The following is a 23,250-nucleotide window of genomic DNA, read 5'->3' as shown; positions in this document are numbered from 1 at the left end:
GAGGAGGATGGAGGAATAGATGGATAGATACGTGACAAAATGAATACAGCCAGATGTTAGTGATTGTAGAATCAGGTGGTGAGGTATATGGGCATTCACTATACAATTCTTCTAGCTTTTCTGAGTGTTTAAAAATTTTAATGAGATGTTAGTGGAGAAAAAGACTTCTCTTAATGAACCGTACTTGCACACAACCCCATGCATCAATCTCAAAAACATAACATCGGGTGAACGAGGCCCGACTCCAAAAAGAACCTTCACCTGCTTCCATCTGCACAAAGTTCACCAACAGGCAAACCTGACCGATGCTGTCAGAGGTCAGAGTGTGGCTGCCCTCGCTGGGCAGTTTCAGGGGAGTGGGTGAAGTTCTATGTTTTGACAGAATATGGCGTTGGGGGGGTGGGTTACCTGATTGTGTTCACTTTGTGAAAATTCAAACATGCAGAATCTGTGTTCTTTAAGGAATACACATCCTAGTAAGCACTCTGCTGTTTTAAGGCATGCCGACCTCCATACCCTGCATAAGGGAAACCTGTGCTCTCCTGTAAAATGGCACCGCCTGGTGTAGAGGTTCCACGGAACGCAAGCGCTGCACTTCCCTGGCGGGCAGTGAGATGTGTCGCTGGGGCCTGAGGACTTGGATGCTGCGGGCCTGGGTATTTATTTCATGAACTTTCTCTCGTGACGGTTCTTGGTTACATTTCTGAACGTGCTTCGCAGAAGGCAGACCCTGGTCTTCCTCAGTCCCTGGCCCGAGTGCATCAGTACACACCATGGGCCTCAAAACTGCCAAGATTTCAAATTCTTCTGTGCCTGCAGCACAGTCCCATTGTGTATTTACTTTCTTGCTTAGTTGTTTAACTTATTGAATGCGTTTTCCTCTAGGAGCTCAAGAAACTCTCCCCAGAGCACTTAAAACATAAAACAGAAGGGTACATTCTCTAGCTGTCATAGGGGAACTCCAAAGGGGGAGAAAGAGAAGGGAGAGGTAAACCGAGGCAGAGGAGAACGAGGCCTGCGGAGGCTGCGGGAACACGGATGGGGGGCAGGGTAAGAAGACCAGACACTCTGGGTGTGCCTGGCTCTCCAGATCTCTGGGTCCACCGTTCAGGTAAACCCTTGGGACTGTCCCCCCAGGCAGTACTTGCTGTGAAAGAGCAGCCAGAGAGCCACCACCATGGCCATTTGGGGCAAATGATTACAATGATGACATCCAAATCACAGTGTCTTACACGTATTGTCCACCAGAACTTTGAGAGCACACGTGAAGTGAGATTTGGGGGGGCCTCATGCGGTGGGGGTGAGGAAGTCCCTTGGAGGAGGGGGCTGCTGACCACCAGGCACCCCCAGGAAGCTTCCAGAACAACAGGTGAGGGAGGGAAGAGGCTTGGGGTGTAGGAGGCTGCAATATTTGTTGCTTCCCACTTATTCGTGGGACCCCCACATACACATGTTGCAATGACAGAGTCTGGAATTTCTTCAGAACGTAGCTGATTCCTCTAGGACCACAGCCCCCGGGAAGCTAGCCAGGGCAGCCCCCTCCCAAGTTACACCTGGACGCCCCACTGGGGGTCAGAGCTGGGCGGGGGCGACCAGACGGCCTCGCCCCTCCTGGGCCCCCCATTCCAGCCACTGATCTGCCCTGCACACCCGCCCCAGGCGCTCCGCGGCCTGGACAGAACTCCGCCCCTTCCCCCTCTTCCTTATCTCCTTTTCTAACCTTTTGCATTTTTCGTCTCATTTCCTGTCGGGTTTTGCATTTCCCTCCCCCGCCGCCCCTCCCAGCCTATGACACACTTTCTCTCCTTTTTTCTCTTTGGCCTCCTCTGGCCTTCGCGCTTCTCCCCGGGGCGCGCGCAGCCCCCTCCCGGCCCTGCAGCCCCTGGGCGGGCAGCGCCCCCGGACGGGTGCGGGCCGCGGGGACGGAGGGGACGGAGGGCCCGGCGCCCGGAGGAAGCCGGTGGGCTGCGTGGAGGAGGCGCCCGCGCGGCGGGTGGAGCATGAGCACTCCAGGTAGGCTGGCGGGGATGGAGGCTGCTGGAGGGGGCGCGCCCAGGGCAGCGCGGGGAGGGCGCGGGGCAGGGGCGCGGCGGGGCCGGGGGCGTCGGTGGGCCCTGGTTTTTCCCTCGCCAGCTCCTTCCTCCTTCTCTCTCTCATCTCCTCTCTTCTCCTGTCCTGTCCCTTCCAAACCTTTCCTTTCTCGCTTTCCACCTCCTTGGGTCTCTCCTCCCTGTCTCTCTGACCCGCTCTTGAGTGTCACCGCCTGGCAAAGTCCCGGCTCCTCAGAGAGGACAGGGATGAACCGCCAGGGCATCTCAGGGTGCACCTGCCCCCAAGGGAGGAAGAGAAACTTTTCTGACACCTGAAAGGCCCGGAAGTGTGCAGCCCACAGCCCCGCCTGACTCAGAGGCTCCCCAGAAGGCGGGGCCTGGCTCAGGAGGGGAGGGGGAGGACAGCCCCTCCCATGGGAGTGATGGGGCTGGTGGCAGCAGCTGGGGAGGGGGCCCTCCTGGCCTCAGGCCTGAAGTCACCTCCCCCAGGAGACTCCCAGGCCGATGGGGCCACCAGGAGTTCTGCTTAGCTGTCCAGCAGGGAGAGCAGGGGGACTGTTCTGTCCCTTGGGGGTTCTGAGCAGAGCTGGAGGGAGTCACAGGGTCACAGCAGGTCTCAGAGGTGGTCTAAGCTGAAGCTTCAGGTCACCTGCCCCTGGTCTCCGCAGAGGACCGCTGATACACACTTGGTCTTGGACCACACTGACCTCTCTGTGTCTGGCCCGCTCTCAAAGCCTTTGATTTGTAGTTTAGAAGAATTTCTCCTGACATTTATGACTTCTCTTGAAGGTAAAAGGTTACCAACCTACCAGAAAGGGGAAAAAATGTCGGTCAGTCTCTCAGCATTTATCGAGTGCTTACCCACTGCGTAATGTGTGCGGGAAATCCCGGGAGCAGTGAATTAATGCGAGGACAGGAATTTCGCTCAAAGTGTCCACTTTTGTGCTTTCCCTGAAACGCCAGTTCTCTCTACTCCGGACGCATCTGTAAAGGGGTGATGGTCCTGCCGGGGGCCTAGGATGCTGTGAGGGCAAGGGGAGACGTGGACTCAGTCTGGTCACCTCCAGTGAAGGGTGTGGACCTGTGCGGGTTTCCTATACAGGTGTCAAAAAGGCAGGCGGTGCACCCGCCTGTCCCAGCAGTCTTGAGTGAGTGCAAGAATGATCCTTTATGTGATTAAAAAAAAAAACTGCAGTAAAATACACATAACATAACATGTACCATCATAATACTGTGTTTAAGTGTACAGTCGGTGGCATTAAGCACATTCACATTGTCATGCAGCCTTCACCACCCGTCCGTCTCCAGAACGTCGTTCATCTTCGAAAACTGGGACTCCAGACCGCAGTCCCTCCCCACACCCCTCCTACTCTCTGTCTCTATGAATCAGACTACTGCAGGGACCTCCTATGAGTGGAATCACACAGTATTTGTCCTTGTGTGACTGCTTTATGTTGCTGGGCATAATGTCCTCAAGGTTCATCCATGTTGTAGCAGGTGTCAGAATGTCCTTCCTTTTTAAAGCTGAGTAGTATTCCACTGTCTGGATAGACTATATTTTGTTTATCCACTCATCCTATATGTGCCTTTTAGAAAGGGCTTCTAAACCTAACTCTTCTAAAGTCGGCGGCGCTTGTTCTAATCCGTCAGTGGGCACTGTGCGGTGGCTTTTGCTCGGCGCCATCAGGGATACATTGAAGGAATGCGAGGCACGGTCCTCCCCCCAGTAGGTCCTGCTGTACAGTCCGAGTGTGGCTGAGATGTGCACTAGGTGGAAGAGAATTGAGAGGGAGGATGACGGTGGGGGGCCAGGACTAGGGATTCATAGAAGCTTCCAGGCTGAGATTGTGCCGGAAGGCCCGTGTCCGGACTTCTTTCTCCACTCCCCTATGTAGTGTGTCCCCACCCTTCCGATCAAAGACTTGCTTCCCGGGACTGAAGGGAGGTGTGTCTGTGGTTTGGTGGTGGCTGGGATGAAGGGCTCCTGTGATTACAGCTCCCCATAGCATGTCACGCATGAAAGGCCAAATGGAGTCCCAATTTTCAGATGATTATGATGGAAAGGAGTGTCAGATGCTGAAGAATGGAGCCTCAAATCCATTTTTACAACCGCCTTCAATTCCTTCTTGCCTGGCCCCTGCACACTCTGCTTCGAAGACGGTGCCCCTGGCAGCATTCCATCTTTGGGGGCTGAGGCCACGAAGACAGAGGTTCGAGGCATGACTGCCCATCTGTGCGACCTGCGTGACCTTGGACAGGCTGGTCGTTACGAGAGCTCTCTGAGAGTCATTTCTCTAATGCAATCAGGATATTAATACTGATTATTTTCAGTACTGTCAGTTACATCAAGCATAAAATGAGAAAAGACGACATATGACATGTGATTGCCTTTGCTGTTATTACTGAGATGTGCACAGGGCAGAGGCTGGACTTTGGAGTCCAGACCGGGCTGCAGTGCCCAGGTGGGTAGCCTGCCTTACTTTTTCCGGTTCAGCTTCAGTTTCTTTGTCTGCAATCCCAATCTTACAGGGGGATTGTGAGGTTTCCAGTAAACCATGGAGCACACTCAGTAAATCCATTTGTAGATAAACTCCTCTTGTGGTAGTTATCCAATCAGTCTGGAAAATACTGGGATCAATTGAAATAGGGGAAGAGAAAGAAAAGGAAAAGACAACTTTCAAGGAATTCCCTTCAAAACACTCTTCTGCTAAAGGAAAATTAGAAGGAGCAGATCCCAGATGCCAGCCTCTTCCTGTGCCACATGGGAAGAACACGGCCAGTGCATGTTACATACAAAGAACACACATCCCATGACTTGTCCCCGCACTCTCCTTGAGGGACTTCTGCTCTCTGGGCCAGTGGTTTAATGGGGTGATTATTTTCAGGAGGGTAACCTTTGGGGTTGTGATTTGTTCAAGGGCTCGGAGATTATAATGGTCGCTGTCATATTTGTGTAATGGGTGTCCGTGGCCCCGTGCCAGGGGGCAATAAAAGTTCTGCTCCTGTGCTCAGCTCTCACTTCTTCTCTCTGGCTTCCCCATGCACATCCGTTCCACCAAAGTGCTCTGGTCCTCCTGGCTCAGCTGGGGCCATTCCTCTGTGGGCTGCTTACAGTGTGGGAGCCAAAGCCGGGGGCAGTATCTGAAGCCCAAAAGAGAGCCCCAGTCTCCCCAGTGTGGTTTCTAGCATGTAATCTTCCTTACTGCCCCTGTGGGACTCGGGAAGGTGCCGTCTTTAGACACAAGCGTGGCAGCAGCAGGGAGGGGGCTCCTCGGTACTTTGTCCCACCAACCTCACAGACCCTGGTGGTGTCACAGGCAGCACCCGCCAGGACTTCGCTTTCCCCTGGGACTGGCCTTGTCCGTTAAAAGACAAGATGCTCTGCTGGGGACATCTACGGACTTGGAGCCAGACAGACAGGGTGTGTGTCCCGGCTCTGACACCTACTATCTGTGTGAGCTCAGCAAAGTCACCCATGACTTTGAGCCTCAATAGACACCTGTATAAAATGGGTGTGAAAATACTGCCCCGAAATGAAGGTCGACCAAAGAGTTTCCAAATGTCCTGCGCATGTTAAACTGCTCTGAGGGCTTCTGCTTTTTAAGTTTTACTTCTGACTTGGTTATTTTGAAGGTGGGAGAACAGAGAGTGATGAGTTACTGCAGAACGGAATATATGTGGTGAAGAGCTAGTGCCTTGATTTAGGCACATCTTGTAAACCAATCAGATGCAGGGATCAGACAGCCTTTTCTTGAAAGGTCCGAATGGTAAATGTTTTAGGCCTTGGGAGCCAGATGGTCTCTGTCGAAGCCACTCAGCTCTGTCGTGGAGTAGAGGCAGGCGGGAACGAGTGTGGGCGGTGTGGGGCTGGGCCCTCATCGGGAGTCTGCAGACTCCAGAATTAGAGAATTCACCCCAGTGGAAAAATGGTGACAGGTTGCAAACACATGGACTGTGAACAGGCCAATCAACATGTTTTATGATTAAATTTATTTTAATACTTTTAACATTTAATTTATAATTAAACCAACGTAAAGAGGTGCAAGAGGAACATACCATCTTTCTGGCAAAGATCAAAAAGTTTGATAAAACCTGGTGGTGGCAAGGGCGGGGAAGCGGGTGTTCTCACACGCTGTGGATTACGTGATGCTCGCCAGCATCGCAAACGAGTAAACCCTCTGGTGTGGGAATTCTGCGTCTAAGAAACGATCTGTATACACCTGTATACTTGTGGAAGTGTGCAGATGCTTTCGCACACCGATGTTCCTGGTGGGAGCATCTGCGATCTGTCATAGGGAAATGCCTGGAAGGGCGTCAGTGCTCCTCCAGAGCAAGGTCGTCCGTGCAAGGGAATCCCCGTTGCTGGGAATGGGGGTGTCTGTGCAGACAAAGGGAGAGTTTTAGGAAGAAAACTCTAGTGCCTATAAGTAAGTACTTTATCGTAGTGACCTCTGGGGAAAGAAATTTGGTATGTATTTTGTCCCCTTCTCTTTTATTACAGAATATATATATATATATATAATTTCCCCTGTGAGTCCTAATCCCAACGGCAAATACGTTTGCCTCTTTTTGTAGTGAGTTCCAATTTCCACTGCACCCTAGCGAGAGAGGGCAGTGTTAGAAATCACAGGCCTCAGCGCTCCACTGAAGGAATTATTTTATTAAGGTATAACACTCATGGTACAGTCTTAAGCATACAGCTTGATGAGCTTTCCCGTACACCCTGGAGCCAATCCCCAGAACAAGACATGAGTCCAGGCCGGGCGAGGTGGCTCACGCCTGTAATCCTAGCACTCTGGGAGGCCGAGGCGGGCAGATTGCTCGAGGTCAGGAGTTCGAAACCAGCCTGAGCAAGAGCGAGACCCCATCTCTACTATATAAATAGAAAGAAATTAATTGGCCAACTAATATATATAGAAAAAATTAGCTGGGCATGGTGGCTCATGGCTGTAGTCCCAGCTACTCGGGAGGCTGACGCAGGAGGATTGCCTGAGCCCAGGAGTTTGAGGTTGCTATGAGCTGGGCTGATGCCATGGCACTCACTCTAGCCTGGGCAACAAAGCAAGACTCTCTCAAAAAAAAAAAAAAAGACATGAGTCCTTGGGGGTCCCGGGGGTCTCATGCCCCCCAAGGACTCTTCCGACCTCTGTCTTGGTCACCTTCCTTGGACTTCCCATGGAGGGTGTCATCTGGGGCATCTGTTCTCCCCGATCTCTCATTTCTGTCACTCGGCTGCATGTGTGAGACTCGCCGTGTCATGTGCGGCTGTAGTTTGTTGTGTTTGGTGGCAGTGGTGACACCCGGTCATATCATGTTGTAGAAATTTGCCACGATTTGTCTGTCCACTCTATGCCTGGTAAACATTCGTGTTGCTTGAGGTTCCGGGCTGTTATGACGAAACTGCTGTGAACATTCTCATACACGTCGAGGTGGCCACGGCCCCTTTTATTTAAATCCGAGGGCCCATGGAAGCCCCGTGCTGGCATTGTCTGGGGTTTGGTAGATTTTTGTTTCTGGGCATGCACTTGGCATGAAGTAAAACTGCGCTTTGTGGACATCAGTGCCCGTTTCCTGCTTCCTGGTAAGGATTGTGGGACCCACTGGCGTCTTCTGCGTAGAAATGGCCTGTTTTTAAAGGGATTCGAGGATGGTTGGTCGAGGAGGAAACGTTCAGTTGAATAATAATGACATCTCCCCCTTTTTTCCAAGCCTCCCATCTTCAGTTCTCAGATGCTTTTGCAAAACCAACTTGCTAACGTCACTCCACTCCGCAGCTCCTCTGGGAGCCGCCACGGTGGTCCTGTTTGGGGGTACATAGAGGGGCGCTGGGATTCCCGCTCCTCATGGGAGCTCTGATCTTTGAAGTGTTGGGAAGGGACGTCCTTTTTCACGGGGCCCTGTGCTGAGTGTTGCGAGTTTGGGGAGGTGTAGACGGGTGAGGAGTGTGGCCCAGCAGGGAAAGGGGGACTTTCTCCCACTGTTCCATGTCGGAAAGGCCACAGCGCAGCCACCACACAAGCAGAGGTTGTTTGCAGGGAGTGGCTCGACCTGTTTCCCCATTAATTTTATATAGAAATTGTATATAATTTTGTGTCTTTTTAACTAATTTTAAAATACCTTTTGTAAACCCGCCCTTTTGTGTCTTGTGGCAGAGTCAGACTCTCTGGGCCTGAGAGGCCCTCCTAGCCCTAAGCAGTGGCCCAACCTCCTTCAGCCCCTGCTCTGTCCCTGAGATGCTGCTTTGTCACCTGCCCGGCTGTACCCTGCCAGGCACCAGAGCCCCCCTTGACTCCCCAACCAAAGACACTTCTGCAGCGATTGTCTCTTTCTCTGCAGCACCATTGATTTTTTATTCCCTCTCTACGGGGATCATTCCCATCAGATAGACGCAATTTCACCCCTCTTTAAAACCAGCAAACAAACCTGTCTTGATTTTACATTCCCCTCCAGCGATTGCTGCATTTCTCTGCACCCCTTTTGGATTAATTCGCTAGGGTTGCCATAACCAAATACCGCAGAAGGGGGGTGGGGGAGGTCTCAACAGCAGACGTGTGTTCTCTTGCCGTTCTGGAGGCTGGAAGTCCAAGATCAAGGTGATCCTGGGGCCTCTCCTTGGTTTGCAGACAGCCATCTTCTCACTGTGTCCTCACCTGGTCTCTTCCCTGTGTGTGTCCCTTCTGTCTCTGTGTGTCCAGTGTCCTCTTTTCATAAGGACGCCAGTCCGATTGGATTAGGACCACCCCATAGCCCGATTTTACCTTTAAAAACAGGGTTTTTAAAGACCCTGTCTCCAAATACAGTCACATTCCAAGGTACCTCTGGTCAGGACTTCAAGGTACGAATTGGGGGGGCACAAGATTCAGCCCATGACACCTTTGCAGCAAAGTGTCGTCTACACCCACTACCTCAGTTTCTCTCTTCCCCTTCTGTCTTGAACCCACTTCAGTCAGACTTTTGTCCCAGCACTCAGTGTAAACAGCTCTTGTCAAGGACGCTGATGCCCTTGACCCCTCAGCAGCATCTAATGGGCTCCCTTCTCTCCTCTCCGGAACACATGAGCGTGACTTTGGGGCGCCCTCTCTCTTGGTTTTCTCCCACCGTACTAGCCACTCCTTCCCAGCCACACTTCTCTGAGTCCTCCATGTCCCTCTCATGTCCCTCTCCTCCAAGGTCACAGTGTGCAGTCCCTGGAGCCTGAGTCCATGAGCCTCCTGCCCTGGGTGTCCTCGTGCAGCCTCCTTGCTTTAAGTCACCGATATGCCAACGACTCCCAAGTTGACATCTCCTGCCCAGACTGCTCTCCTGAACTTCAGCTTTCATTTCTAACTCTCTTGACCCATCCACCCGGACACACAGTGGATCCAAAACCAAACCTGTGATTGTTCGAGCCCTAGACCCTCTCTTCCATCCTGCCAGTGGCTCAGGTTTAAGATGGCGGCTCCGTCGGTGACCGACTCCTCTCTTGGTTAATTTGTCCGCTTGCTCAGCACAGAGAGAACAGTTTGCTCTGGCCAGGTCACGAAGCATGTCATTCTCGTGCCTTGTGAATTCGTCTTTTAAGGGGGACATCTTCGTGCAGCAGGTGGGGCACAGCAGGCATGCTGGAGAGTCCGCCCGGCTCAGCAAGTGGCAGTTTGGAGTTTGGGCCACTGACCCATTGCACCGTCTTGCCCAAGTTTCCTTTCCTGACGGGGACTCAGTTTCCTCACATGTTGAGGCGGAAGATTAGACGGGGCTCAGCATGGCAAAGGGTTTCATTTCAGAGGCCAGTCCAGTCAGCTCGCAAGGGCTTGCTGGAGCCCGTGGGGGTGAGGGTGGGGATCTGGGCTCTGGGAAGAGGCTTCTGTGATCGATGCCAGTGTCTGCATGGGCATGGAACTGACCACTGAAGCCTGGTGGCCCCCCTCTGTCATCCCTGCCCTTGCCCTGCAGGACCAAGAGCCCCTCCAGCTTTAAAATCCATGATGACCTCGAGACCTTGAGCAAATCACTTCACTGTCCCAAGATTTTGTTTCTTCACCAACAAGATGGAGATAAATAAAGCCTGCCTTGCTGCACGCAGAATTGCTCTGAGGAGCATGTGAGATAAGTGGATGAAAAACGGCGCTGGAAATAACAACACATTCTAGAAAGGGGAGGTCTTATTTTTATTAATTGCCCTCTCTAGCCCTGATTCCTGGGTTGGGTCAGAGCTCCCGCCGTCCTCATGGGAATGCAAAATGCCTTTGTTTCCCTGGCAAGACAAAGCCATGTGGATTTCCCTGGTGATGATGAGAAAGGGAATTAACACGGATGTTGGATGTCGGATGTGATCCTTCTGTGCTTGGAAGATCTCAGCGTCTTTAACAGCTCCTGGGCAGGTGGCAGTCAGGAGGGGTTTTTTCGGGGTCACTCAGAGAATCAGTGATGTGAGTCTTGCATAATGGAACCCAGAGCTCCGGTTCCCACCCGTGGTCCTTACCGCTTAATTGATGCTTGTGCACAACGGGTTGGGGTGGGGGGGGGAGAAAAATGTTCTCAAAACAAATTTTTATCTCCCTTAAGGATTCATCCTTATTATCCAAATCTCTGGAGTTATATTAATTCTCCAGTTGGGCAGTTAGGAGTGGTCGGTCTCCCTGGAGTGCTGCGGGTTCAGCCCTGGTTAATTTCTGGAGTGAGCACGCGCCCTGCAGCCTGCGGGAATCCAGTGGCGTTATCTAGATATACCTATTTTTGTTATCTGATGACAATGTTCCTGTCCCCGAATCTACAAGCCCTCTTTCTTTCACCTTGAATGTTGTTAATGCCCTGTGTTTTCCGCCAAAATCCCAAACACAGCCTCTATTTGCAGCCTCCTGTATGTATTAACTTTTCCCAGAGACCCAGGGGAGCCATCTGTTCTTCTGTTATTTGGTTTAAGCAAAGCTTTGGGGCATTTCTTCTTGCCAGTGGTATATTCCGAGTTGGATTCATTGCCTGGGCTCTTATTTATTAGCGTGTGTGTTTTATTGTAATGCGTTTCATTTCCTTCTGTCTTTTACTTTGGGCTTCATTCTGCAGCCTCTGTCATGAACAATGTTTGGTGCTGTGTGAAATGAGATGCATTCAAAACTCTTCTAAGACATAAAGGGTTTTTTTTTTTCCTGGTGTGATTTTTTTTTCTTTTCTTCCTTTTTTTTTTTTTTTCTGTTTTAGTGGCAGATAAATAAAGGACTCGAGTTTCCTGTAGGACTGGAAATAGTGAATCAGATTTTTGTTTTGTTTAAAACCTGAAAATCTCAGACAGGAGTCGAGAGTCTCTGGCTAGAGCTGAATGCTGTGTTGAGGTGTTTGAGGTGTCACCCCCTTCCCAGCGGGCCATTCCATGGGAGAGGGGGTGGCCACCCACAGGGACTGATTTGAGAGGTACCAGGAAGGTTGCCAGAGTTAAAATGCTGCCCAGGGCAGAGTGGGCACCTGGCACTTCCTCCTTTGACTGGGCTGTTCCATGAGGGCGTTTAGTGATTCAACACCTGGTGTTATTCACAGAATCACAAGTGTAGCAAGTGTGGATTCTGCTGTGTACCAGCCACGTGGCTTTGGCCAAGTCATTGAGCTAACTGCTCTGCACCTCTGTTCCTACCTATCACATGGAGATGAGACCCGCATCCTTCTCACAGGAAATTAAATGAGACACCACCTACCGGCGCCAGCACGTGCAGCAGGCACCTCCCTCGGGGTAGGCGTTGCCACAGTGATCAGCGGCCAGCCCTTGGTGGCTGCCTGCCTCTCATTAGCAGAGCGACTTAGAGCACCTTCTCAAGGGTCCCTTCCCAATCTAAAATGCAGTGTGAACCCTTTGCAAAGCCTTTTCTTCTATTCTTTTGTCTGATCTCCATCCATTAGCACCCATTACCATCGTTACCCACACATGTTCATCCCTTTAACACATAGCCGGCATCAACCATGCTCAGGCACCCCGCTAGGTGCTGGGGATAAAAAGACAAAAAGACAGGGTCCTCCAACAAGCCTCCAACAAGCCCTTCTGGGGAGGAGAGAGCCATATAAACAGTCCATTAGCAGTGGCTATAAAGTCCATAGCAGCGGCTATAAAGGAGGCACGACATGAAGCTGGGCTGTAGCGAGAGGAGCAGACAGGTCTGCCTGGAGGAATCAGAAGGACCTCCCAGAGCAGGTGGAAGCTGAGATGAGACTGGGAAAATAAATAGGCTTTTCCCTGGCAGAGAAGTAGGGGAAACAGCATGCGCAAAGCTGGTGAAGGTGCGGTTAGTGTCAGCGCTGAAAAAAAGATGTGGGGACGTGGGGATAGGGCGGGAGAGGCCCCGAGAGCCCTGGGATGCCGTGCCAAGGAGGGCAGATGCTGTCCTGTGGGCGTTCTGAGCAGGGGCTGCGAGCCAGGACGGATGTACAGGTTACAGAGATCGCAGGCAGCAGCGGGGACAACAGATGGGACCCTCAAGGCAAGAGGCAGGCCCTCATTTAATGGGACACGGGCCAGGGCTAGTTTTATTGTTATTTTAGATAAGCTTTGTGTTGAAGTATAGCGTACACATGAGAGACACACACAAGTCCTAGGTGTGCAGCTCAGTGAATTTTCACAGATTGAACACACTCACGTCACCCAGGCGCAGCCAGATCAAGAACTAGAACATGACCACTTAAAAAACAATGTTGCAATATAATAATAATAACTTCTGATATAATAAGGATTTTTACTATAACTATGCCCCAAATATTGCATAGGACATTCTTACACTAAAAAATTATTCATTTTTAATTCAAAACACAAATTTAGTTTGGTGTCTCATATTTTATCTGGCATCCCTAGCTTCATCCATGTTGTTGCATGCAGAAGAGTTCATTTTTTATTGCCAATGATAGTTCATTTTATGAATATTCCACATTTTATGTATACTACTATTGATGGATATTTGAGTGGTTTCCAATTTTGGGCTATTATGAATAATGCTGCTATTCTTCTGCATATTAATATCTTTTGGAAACATGTATTTGTCCACCCAAGAGTAGATTTGCTGGATCCTAGACTATGTTTATGTTCTGCTCTAAAAAATACTGCCAAATAGTTTTCCAAGGATGTTGTTCCAATCTATGTTCCCTTCAGTGATGGATGAGAGTTCTAGTTGCTCCACCTCCTGGCTCACACACAGTATTGTCTGTCTATTTTAGCCATTTTGGTGAGTGTTTAGTCAAAACAAACAACTGTATGACTTTAATTTGCTTTTCACCTATGACTAATTAAATTGAGTGCCTTTTCATGTGTTTACTGGTCATTTTGGATATCCTCCTGTTCAAGTGTTTTGCCCATGTTTCTATTGGGTTGTCTTTTTCTTATTGAATTGTGATTGTTCTTTATATATGAAGATATGAGTCCTTTGTCAGATGGGATGTATTGCAGACATCTTTCTTCAGTTTCTGGCTTACCTTTTAATTCTCTTAATGATAAACAGAAGTTTTTAATTTTAATGTAGTTGGATTCACGTATATATATTTTTTCTTATGGTTAACTCATTTTGAGTACTGTTTAAGAAAGATTTGCCTATCCTAAAGTTTATGTTTTCTTCTAATAGCTTTATTAGGCCAGGCATGGTGGCTCACATCTGTAATCTCATCACTTTGGGAGACTGAGGCGGGAGGATTGCTTGAGGCTAGGAGTTACAGACCAACCTGGGCAATAGCAAGACCCATAAAAAAATAAAAAAGCTTTATTGTTTCATCTTTTACATTTATATCTATAATTCACCTAGAATGGATTGCTTTCCTTTAAAATTTTACTTTATTAAGGCATAATTTATGTACAATAAACTCAGTGAGTTTTGATTTATGTATATATCCATGTAGCCATAATCAAGATGTAGAATGTTTTGATCACCACAAAAAGCCCCGCATGGCCCTCTGCTACCCAGGGTGTGGTCCATAGACCCGTAGCGGCATCCTCACCTGGGAGCCACTAGAAATGCGGACTCTCACCCCACCCCAGACCTACTGAGTTAGAATCTGCATTTTAACAAGATTCCCAGATGCTCTGTAAGCACATTAAAGATTTAGAGACAATCAGAGCTCCTTTGGAGAAAGATGACAAGCCAGAAATGCTGTTTCTATTGTTATAAATAGCATAGCCTCAAGCAAGTCCAAGGTAAATGATGGATTATTGAGTTTAGGGGGAAAAAAAGAGAGAAAGGCTCAGTCGGGAAGGAATGTGAAGTCATTATGAGAACACTCTTTATTCCCCGGACCAAACACTTCCTCTCCACGAGGCCACTGATGTCACAGCCGGGCGTAAGACCTGTGAGTTGGAGGGGTAAGGTTTGCCACTGGGGACACTGGGAGCTTTGGCGGGGGCTGCTTTCTGGTCTGTGTTCCGGACCACAGCGAAGGAAGCAGCCCAGAGGCCAAGTCCAGAAGAGACCTTAATTTGGAATTGTCTTTGTTGTTGCTTTCTTTTTAAGTTTAACTTTTATTTTTATCGAAATAATATTATGTGCTTGGTTTAAATAGCCAAACGCTACTACATGCCTTATGATAAAACCTAGCAGCCCCCCAGCCAGCCCCTCCCCACTTAGGATCCAATTGTCCAATTTTTTAATCAACCTGCCTTTCCGGATGGCATCCCATTCCTCACACAGTTGCTCCCAGTGCCTTCCGGGGAGTAAACCTTGCTCCTCCTGCCGGGGCACAGCAGGAAATCTGGAACCTTAACTGTTCCTTTGGCACATCCTCCACTGATCCTCTGGTCTTAGCCCTGCCCCACACACCCCGGCTCCTGCGGTGCAGGGTGCGTCTGGGGTTCTGGGGAGCAAACTGGCTCTCCTCTCGCCAGTCTGCTACTGTCAGGCACTTGGGGTTCACCCTGAACATCTACTCTTAAGTCTGGAAACATTTCAAGCTATAAATTAAATTTCTTTAAAAAAAAAATTCAAACAAAAGAATATGCAAACACTCCTTGACTTAGGATAGGGTATCGTCCCTGATAAATCCCTTATAAGTTAAAAGCACTGTAAGTCAAAAATTCACCTAATCCACCTAACCTGCCAAACATCCTAGCTTAGCCTAGCCTACCTTAAGTGTGCTCAGAACACTTACATTAGGCTGCAGCTGGGCAAAATCATCTAACACAGAGCCTATTTTATAATACAGTGTTGAATATCTCATGTAATTTATTGAGTATTGTACTGAAAATGAAAAACAGAATGGTTGTACGAGTGAGTACTTGCAGTACAGTTTCTACTGAATGCCTGTGGCTTTCGTACCATCGTAAAGTCGAAAATGTGTAAGTTGAACCTTCGTAAATTGGGGACCATCTGTGTGTGTGTGTATACACACATATATTTACATTTATATGCATAAAATAAAGGATACTAGCAGTAATATTTCACATTAGAGTGCATAAGATCTATTTATGTGAATGGTTTGTGGGAGACAGCCAATTAAATTTACTTCCAAAGGGATCTCCAGTCATCCTGCTTAATACTGTCCTTTCTCCGCTGACCTGCAAAGCCAACTCTCTTTACATATCACATTTTCAAATTATCATGGCTCTAAATCCGAGCTCTGTTTTGTTCCTTAGATCTACTTGTCTTTCTTTGAACAAATACCAAAGTATTGCACCCCACCCTCGTTTTCTGCCTTCTCGGTTTTCAATTGAGCATTTTATGATTTCTCTTTATGTTCTCTCTTAGCATATCAATTATACTTCTTTTAAAAAATTTTTAGTGGTTGCCCTAGAGTTTAGAAAATACATTTTTAACTAGCTCAAGTTCACCTTCAAATAACACTCTACTGTTTCACGTGTGGCGTCAGTGCCTTGTGGCGCCGACCCTCCTGCCTGACCCTGGGAGACGCCCACCAATCACTCCACTTATCCATATGCTACAATTACCTGACATATGTCACTCTTACTACTTTAAAAAAGTTATCTTTTGGATCAATTAAGAATAAGAAAAATAGAAGATCTTATTTTACTTTTATTTATTCTTTCACTGTTCTTCCTTTTTTTTTTTATCACTTCTCTTCTGCCTGAAGACTCCCTTTTAACACATCTAGCAGAGTAAGTCTGCTGGCTATGAAGTCTCACAGTTTTTGTGTATCTAAGAAAGTTTTTATTTCATTTTCAAGTTTGAGGACAATTTTACTGAATTCTAGTCTAAGGTGGTGTGTTCTTCCTGAATACTACCTATCTTTTGCTCCACTTCCTTCTTGTGTGCATGAGAAGGAAGAGAGAAGTGAGAAGTCTGTAGTCATTCTTGTCATTATGCCTTTATAGGTAAGGTGTTTGTCTTTCAAGATTTGCTCTTCCTCTTTGGTTTTCTGCAGTTTGGTGTGTTTTTGTTATTTATCCTGCTTTGGGTATTCTCTGAACTTCCTGGATCTGTGTCACTCATTTTGGAACATTCTTGGCCATTATGATTCAAACATTTCTTTTGCTTCCTTTTCCTTTTTTCTTCCCTCTGTTCATCCAAGTATGTATATACTTCACTTTCACCGGTATCTGGTGCTTCTTGGATGTTATGTTCTATTTATTTTTCCATTCTGTTTTCTCTGCATTTCAATTTGGGAAGTTATGTTGACTTGATTCAAGCTCATTGATTCTTTCCTCAGCATGTCCAGTCTACTGATGAACTTGTGTAAGGAATTCTTCATTTCTACTCTGTGTTTTTTATTTCTAGCATGTCCTTTTGATTCCTTCATAGAGTTTCCATTTGTCTGTTTACCTTACCCATCTGTTCCTACATTCTATTTACCTTTTTCCATTAGAGCCCTCAACATATTAGTCATAATTATTTTTAATTCCCTGTCTGATAATTCCAGCATCTGTGTCATATCTGAGTCTGGTTCTGACAATCACTGTCTTTTTAAATGTATTTTTTTTCTTACCTTTTAGTGTACCTTGTACTTTTTTTGTTGATAGCCATACATGCTGTCTTGGGTAATAGGAACTAAGGTAAATAGGCCTTTAGGGTGAGGATTTATGTTAACCTTGCTAAGATTCAGGTTCTGTTTGATGTTTGTTGTATTTAGAGGTACTAGAAGTTTCAAATTCCTCGAGCATCCTTGTTTTTGTCTTCTCTCTTGACTTTGGGCTTCCCTATATACTCCTCCTTAAAGCAAGTCTGTGTTGTGCAGCTCTTGCAGCTATCATCCACTGTTGTTATACTGCAGCCCTGTTGGTGTTGTGGGCAAGCCTGGGGAGGGGAAATGTTCTATAATCTGTGATTAAATTTCAGTCTTTTGGTGGGCCTGTGTCTCAGAGCTGTGACATTCACAAATGATTTTCCAGTGATAAAGTTGCCCCCCCAAGCTCCCTACTCCCTTTCCTGGCTGCAGCATTCCCAATCTACAGGGTGTCCCCAGAATTGTCATATATAGGAAAAATGGGAAGTTGTAGCTAAATGCACCTTTATTTACAAAATATACATTACAAAATTTTTCCTTTGTATGGAGACTTTTGGGACACCCTGTATTTCCTTGACCCCAACCCCTATTGACTATGTCCCCCCAACCCCAGGTGAGACAGGAAGGCTGGAGAAGGCTAGAGAGAGGACAATCCCCCTCCCCTAGGTGGGACAGTGTTTCCGAATCCCACTCTGGCGAAGTCCTCTGGCTTAGAGAACGAGGGCTTTGTTATAGAAAAGGCTCTGGGTGTATTTCACAATAGTTACTGCTCCTGTCACTCTGCCAGAGCCACCGGGGAACTTTCTGGGATCCTCACAGTGAGAACCTAGTGGGGTTCCTAGAGGGAAAGCCCAAAAAAGTATGGTGGCCCCTAAGACTGTGCCCTGCCCCCCCGAGTTTTGCACTCTCACACTAGTCTACACTCAGCCTCCAGCAATTTATTAGAATTACCACCTAAGTGTTTTTGCGAGTGTATGGTACCTGTGATTTCTGCTCCATATACACATATCTCAGTTGCTGTATCTCTCAAGATGTCCCAGACTTTCAAGTTTTTAAGGTGGCAGCTAGCCCTGTGAATTTAGTTCTCTAATGAGTTCAAGAAAATTATTAATTTTCAGTTTGTCTAGCTTACCAGAGGTCAATATTTTAATTACCATTGTGCATTAGTCAGGGGAGGCTATACTATATAACAAATAGACCCCAAAATATCAATGTCCTAAAGAATAGGAAGTGTATTTTTTTTCTCTCATGTAACATTCAGGGTAGGTTTCCAGGTCAGCAGGACAGCTCTCCTCCATGAAGTCATTCAGGGACCCAGGTTATTTTTAACATGCTCCTCACCATATCCTAAGGCAATGGTGTCATCTGCATCCAGGCAGCAGAAGGAGAAAGTGTGCAAAGGCACACATATGGGAGATTTATTATGGACCAGACTCAGAAGCAAAACACATCACTTTTGCACATATTGCCTTGAAACGAACTTAGTCACATGGCCACAGCCTGACTGCAAAGGAAATATACTCTAGTTGTACACTCAAAGAAAAAGAGAATGGAATTTTTAAAATGACCACTAACCTGGACATAGAGTTTTGCCTGCTTTCATATAAATAGAATCATCCATTCTGTATTCTTTTTTTTGTATCTGTCCTCTTTCACCCAGTATACACCTGTAAGATCCATCCATGTAGCTGCATGCAGCTGTAGTGTTGGCTTGCCTTGCCGTATAGTATTCCAATTTGTTTATCTGTTCTATGGCTGGTGAGCACTCAGGTGGTTTCCACTTGGGAGCAATGATGAACAGTGCTGCTATGCACTTCTTGGGCAGGTCTTGTGTGAACATATTGTGCTTTGCTGTTAAGTTTCCTGGGAATGGAATCGGGAACCACAGGATACGGGTACGTTCTGCTCTAATGCTGATAAAAAGTTTTCCAACGTCTTTGTACTAAATTATATTTCCACCAGCAGCACAATGTGTGTGAGATGATTTAAACTACATCCTCAGCTTGGTGCTTTTTGGTCCATGAAGTTGGGTGAATTAAGATCCTAAAGCTGCAGGAAACTGGTGGCTACAAATTAAGGGCAGACACATTCCCCTCCACTCAGAGCTATGGCTGAGACAGACAAGTGTCCTCACTGTCTCCAGTTGTGGGTTTCATAGTTTGTCATTACCCTGGAGGGCCCCGAATGTTATGCGGGGTCTCTGGTCTGACCCCCACTCTGGATCTGGAGGTCTTCAGAGTAGCCTGCAGCCTTAGTGGTCGCCCCCTGACTTTTCTGGCTCCTGCTCCAGTTTCACTTTTGGCCTCTGAGGGTGTCTCTGAGTGTCCTGCCAGGTCACTCATGCACTTTAGCAACTACTTTAAAATATTTTATCTGGCATTTTAGATATGTAATGGTGAAAGTGTTTTTAGACTATGTAGGTATATTAGTCCATTCAGGCTGCTATGACAAAATATTATAGGCAGAGTGGCTTACAAACAACAAACATTTATTTCTCACAGTTCTGGTAAGTCCAAGCTGGTAAGTCCAAGATCAAGGCAACTGCAGATTCTGTGTCTGGTGAGGTCCACTTCCTGGTTCATAGACTGCCACCTTCTTGCTGTTCCCTCGGGGAAGGGAGCCTGCTGGTGTCTCTTTACAAGGGCACTAATCCCATTTGTGAAGGCTCCACCCTCATGACCTGATCACCTCCCAAAGGCCCCGCTTCCAAATAGCATCACCTTGGGGGTATTTCAACATATGAATTTTGGAGGGATATAAACATTCGGACCATAGCAGGAGTCTCCCCAGAAATGGTCTCTATCTGCTTTCCATCTTCTAAAATATTATTGACATCCCTCATCCACTGTAGTCTTCTCCGTTCTTTATGTCGATGTGAAGACACACGCATCCACGCGTTTCATTCCTTAACTGGTGAATTAGGGCAGTTTCAGGAGGGAGTGAAGAGAAATGTGTATGGATTTAACTAGAGATCCAGCTAGACACATCATGAGTAAGCTTTTATCCTCTCTGTGTTTGCCAAGCCCTTTTCTGCCGGTGCAGTTTCTCTTGCTCCTCGAAGTGTGGTCCTCAGACCAGCAGCACTGACGTCCCTCAGGCAGGTGTCAGAAATGCAGATTCTCAGACCCCCACCCCAGATCTTTCCATCACTTCCACAAGAGCCTGGGGGTTCCCATGCCCAGGACACCTGGAGAAGCTCTGCCCGGACCCCTTTCTCCTTGCTCCCCGTCCCTAGGGCCCCTGCTGGGGCAGTGGCTCTCAGCCCCGGCTGTAGGTTAACACCAACTTTTAAAATTGCCACTGCCAGGTCCCACCACAGCCAATTACTTCATTATTTGGGACAGGCCCCTGAGCATGGTTTTTTAAAAGCTCCATAAGTGATTCTTATGTGGACCAAGGAAATGCAAAAATAGTACAAAACAGTCCCTGCCCTTAAGAAGTTTCCAGTCTGCATTTGGGAGAATGTTCTGGAGATCAGGAAATAGGCTTTGAGGGCAAAAAGTAGATTTCTGAGCATTCAATGTAAAATTTATATAGTTACAGGAGCACAGAATTATTTTCAAGTCAAATACATGTACTTCTGGTGAAAATCTCAGAGCTTTGTTACCTGGACCTTGGGTTCAGTCACAGTTCTCAGCGTTGTGGGTCACCCAATGGGTTGCCAAAAGTTTGAAGGTTTGGCAGGATTTGGCATAGCTCGAAGAGGAGTAGGCATCTGCCTCCCCTCCCTGGCTGTCCCCTTGCGCTTCTGTGCGTGTGAGTCATAGTGTGTGAGGATGGCTGCGCTGTGTTCTTGGCCATGAGCCCATGCTGGTCACAGATGTCCATTTTCTGGGGGCCTCTCACTCAGCCCCCCTCAATAGCAGCCTTGGCCTGGTGACCATAGTGTCAACCGAGCTCAGTCATTTGGCCCAGTAGCCTGAGTGGGACCCAGGCCTGATGTGGGAAGAAACACAAAACAAGGGCACCACAGACCCCATTTCCTCCAGACGTTCCCCCGCAGGCACTGACATCTTGGCCCATCCGACGTCCTCTTCAATCCACAGGTTGAGGTGGCCCCTGCCCCCTCCATCCCAAGCAACGTGAGCTGGGCAGCCTCAGAGGCAAAGCCACACATGCATCTACATGCCATCAGTCCACATGCTCCTGGCAGATGGGGACAATCCGTGTTCGGTTCTCCGGGACCACCGGTTCTTACCTGCCAACTGGACACATCACCTAAATTTCCACGGAGGTGCTGTGAGGCTCTTGGATGCTGTCTGCAGGGGGCAAGCGCCTAACACTGTCTTAAGAGTCGAACACATTTTATTACTTCCCTGGGGTGGTTCTAGAATGAGAGTCGGGAAGTGCCACCAGCCAGAGTTACCTGGCATGGCCAGGCGAGGAGAGAGTAGGCATGGGAGCTACTCCAGGGCTGCAGCCCCCATGGGCTGTTGCAGGCTGAATTGTGTCTCCTCTCAGTCCGTATGTTGGAGTCCTAACTCCCAGTGCGTCAGAATGTGACTGTATTTGGAGAAACGGTATTTAAAGAGGTGATTAAATGAGGTCTTTAGGATGGGCCTAATCCCGTGTGACTGGTGTCTTCATGAGAAGAGGAGATTAGGGCACAGACACACACATAGGGACAGCCATGTGAGGACACCGAGAAGGCAGCCATCTACAAGCCAAGGAGAGAGGCCTCAGGAGAAGCCAACCCTGCCGACACCGTGACCTCGGACGTCCAGCCTACAGGACGGAGGAGTAAATGTCTCTTCCAGCCGCCCAGCGTGGGTGCTGGGTTAAACAGCCCCAGGACACCAATACGGGGGCTCAGTGGCCGACCCACCCTTCTCCTCTTTGACTCTCTGCCTCCACGTCGCAAGTCCAGAGGACAGGAGCCGGGCCCTGCCCCGGCCACCAGAAACCTGGGTGTGACACTCTGTTTTCCCACCGCCCGCAATGCAGGCGTCTGGGGCTGGCGGAGATTTTTCTTCTGCACATGCGGCCTCAGGTCTCCAGAGCCGCGCTGGAGGTTTGCAGTTCAGTTCTGTGCCCGCGCCACCGCCGCTGTCATTCCCACTATTATTGAGCACCTTGGTGGGCACAGTGCTGAGTTAATTTTTTTTAAATTGGCTCTGCCCGACCCACCACAGGAGCTTCTGGGAGTTCATTTTAAAGTCAGAGAGAGAAGAAGCAGGCGCGGGCTGATTCCCTGCTTCAATTGCACGTTAAATCTAGTTTGGTATCTTCCCCGCTCGGCACATCTCTTTTATGACAGTCGGGAGCGGACGGTGACAGCTCCGGTGCCCTGCCTCTGCACTGGAGGGTCAGGACGAGCGACCTCATTAGCGGGCCCGCCGTGCCCTCCCACTCTCCGCCTCCGATGGCAGATTTCCCAGGACGCGCCTACAGGAGTAGGGGCTCCTCGTGGGGGGACGGGACAGTAGGGTGGGCCCTGTGCCTGGGGCCAGCCTCTGCATACAGGGCCTCAGCCTCCCAAGCATCACGCAGACGCCCACGACGTCACACATGCACTCCAGCTGGCTCCTTGGCCAGGCGGGGCCTGGCCCGTCCCCTCCCTGCAACGCCCCTGCCCGCCTTCCTCGCAGCCCCTGCAAATCCCACCCACCTGTGCTCTTGCTGAAGCCCCACGAAACATTTTCTGGCTGTGTTCTCTGCCCCTCCTGCTCCTTCTCTGAATTGCTATTGCATTTTCTCATTAAAAGAGAAATTGTGGTGTGAATGGAAAACAGCTGTTGGCTCCACGGAAAGTTAAACAGAGAATCACCATGTGACCAGCAACTCCACCCAGGTGCACACCCGAGAGGATCGGAAGCAGGGACTCTAGCAGATCCCCGTGCACAGGTGTTCACCATAACCCAGCAGCAGATGAATCGATGAGCAAAATGTGGTCAGTCCATACCGGGGGCTGTTATTCAGCCATCCCAGGGAATGGAGTGCACACACATGCACCCTTGGGGAGGCGAACCTCACCCTTGTAAACGATAGGCTTGGTGAGAGGAGCCAGACGTAAAAGGTCGTGCAGGATGTGATTCCATTTATATGAAACGTGCCAGGGAGGGCAGAATAAGGCTTGACTTAATGGGTACAGGGTCCCCTTTAGGGGTGGTGAAAATGTCTTGGGTAAAGGTCCATTATGAATGTACTAAAAACCACTAAATTATATACTTTAAAGGGTTAAATTTTTTGTGACAAGATTTTCATCTCGATAAAAAGAAAGCAATCATGGGTTCTTAAAGCCATAGGGACTTTAATCCACATCAACCTTACAGGTGATGCAAGAATCCTCTGTAGGGTGTCCCCAACA

The 23,250-nt window shown here is 48.5% G+C and overlaps 1 protein-coding gene across 1 annotated transcript in view; it reads left to right on the top strand.

Annotated features, from left to right (window-relative positions):
* The first annotated feature begins 1,796 nt into the window (after window positions 1-1,796).
* The window catches only part of CARD11 (caspase recruitment domain family member 11), a 106,412-nt gene continuing 84,958 nt past the window's right edge, over window positions 1,797-23,250 (top strand). The window contains exon 1 of the mRNA XM_020281496.2: window positions 1,797-2,013. The gene's annotated coding sequence lies outside the window, so the exon portion shown is untranslated. The remainder of the gene's footprint in view (window positions 2,014-23,250) is intronic.

This window comes from Microcebus murinus, chromosome 19, assembly GCF_040939455.1.
Source record: "Microcebus murinus isolate Inina chromosome 19, M.murinus_Inina_mat1.0, whole genome shotgun sequence".
NCBI lineage: Eukaryota > Metazoa > Chordata > Mammalia > Primates > Cheirogaleidae > Microcebus > Microcebus murinus.
The sequence above is the reverse complement of the archived record's forward strand: the minus strand, read 5'-3'. Positions and strand labels throughout refer to the sequence as shown.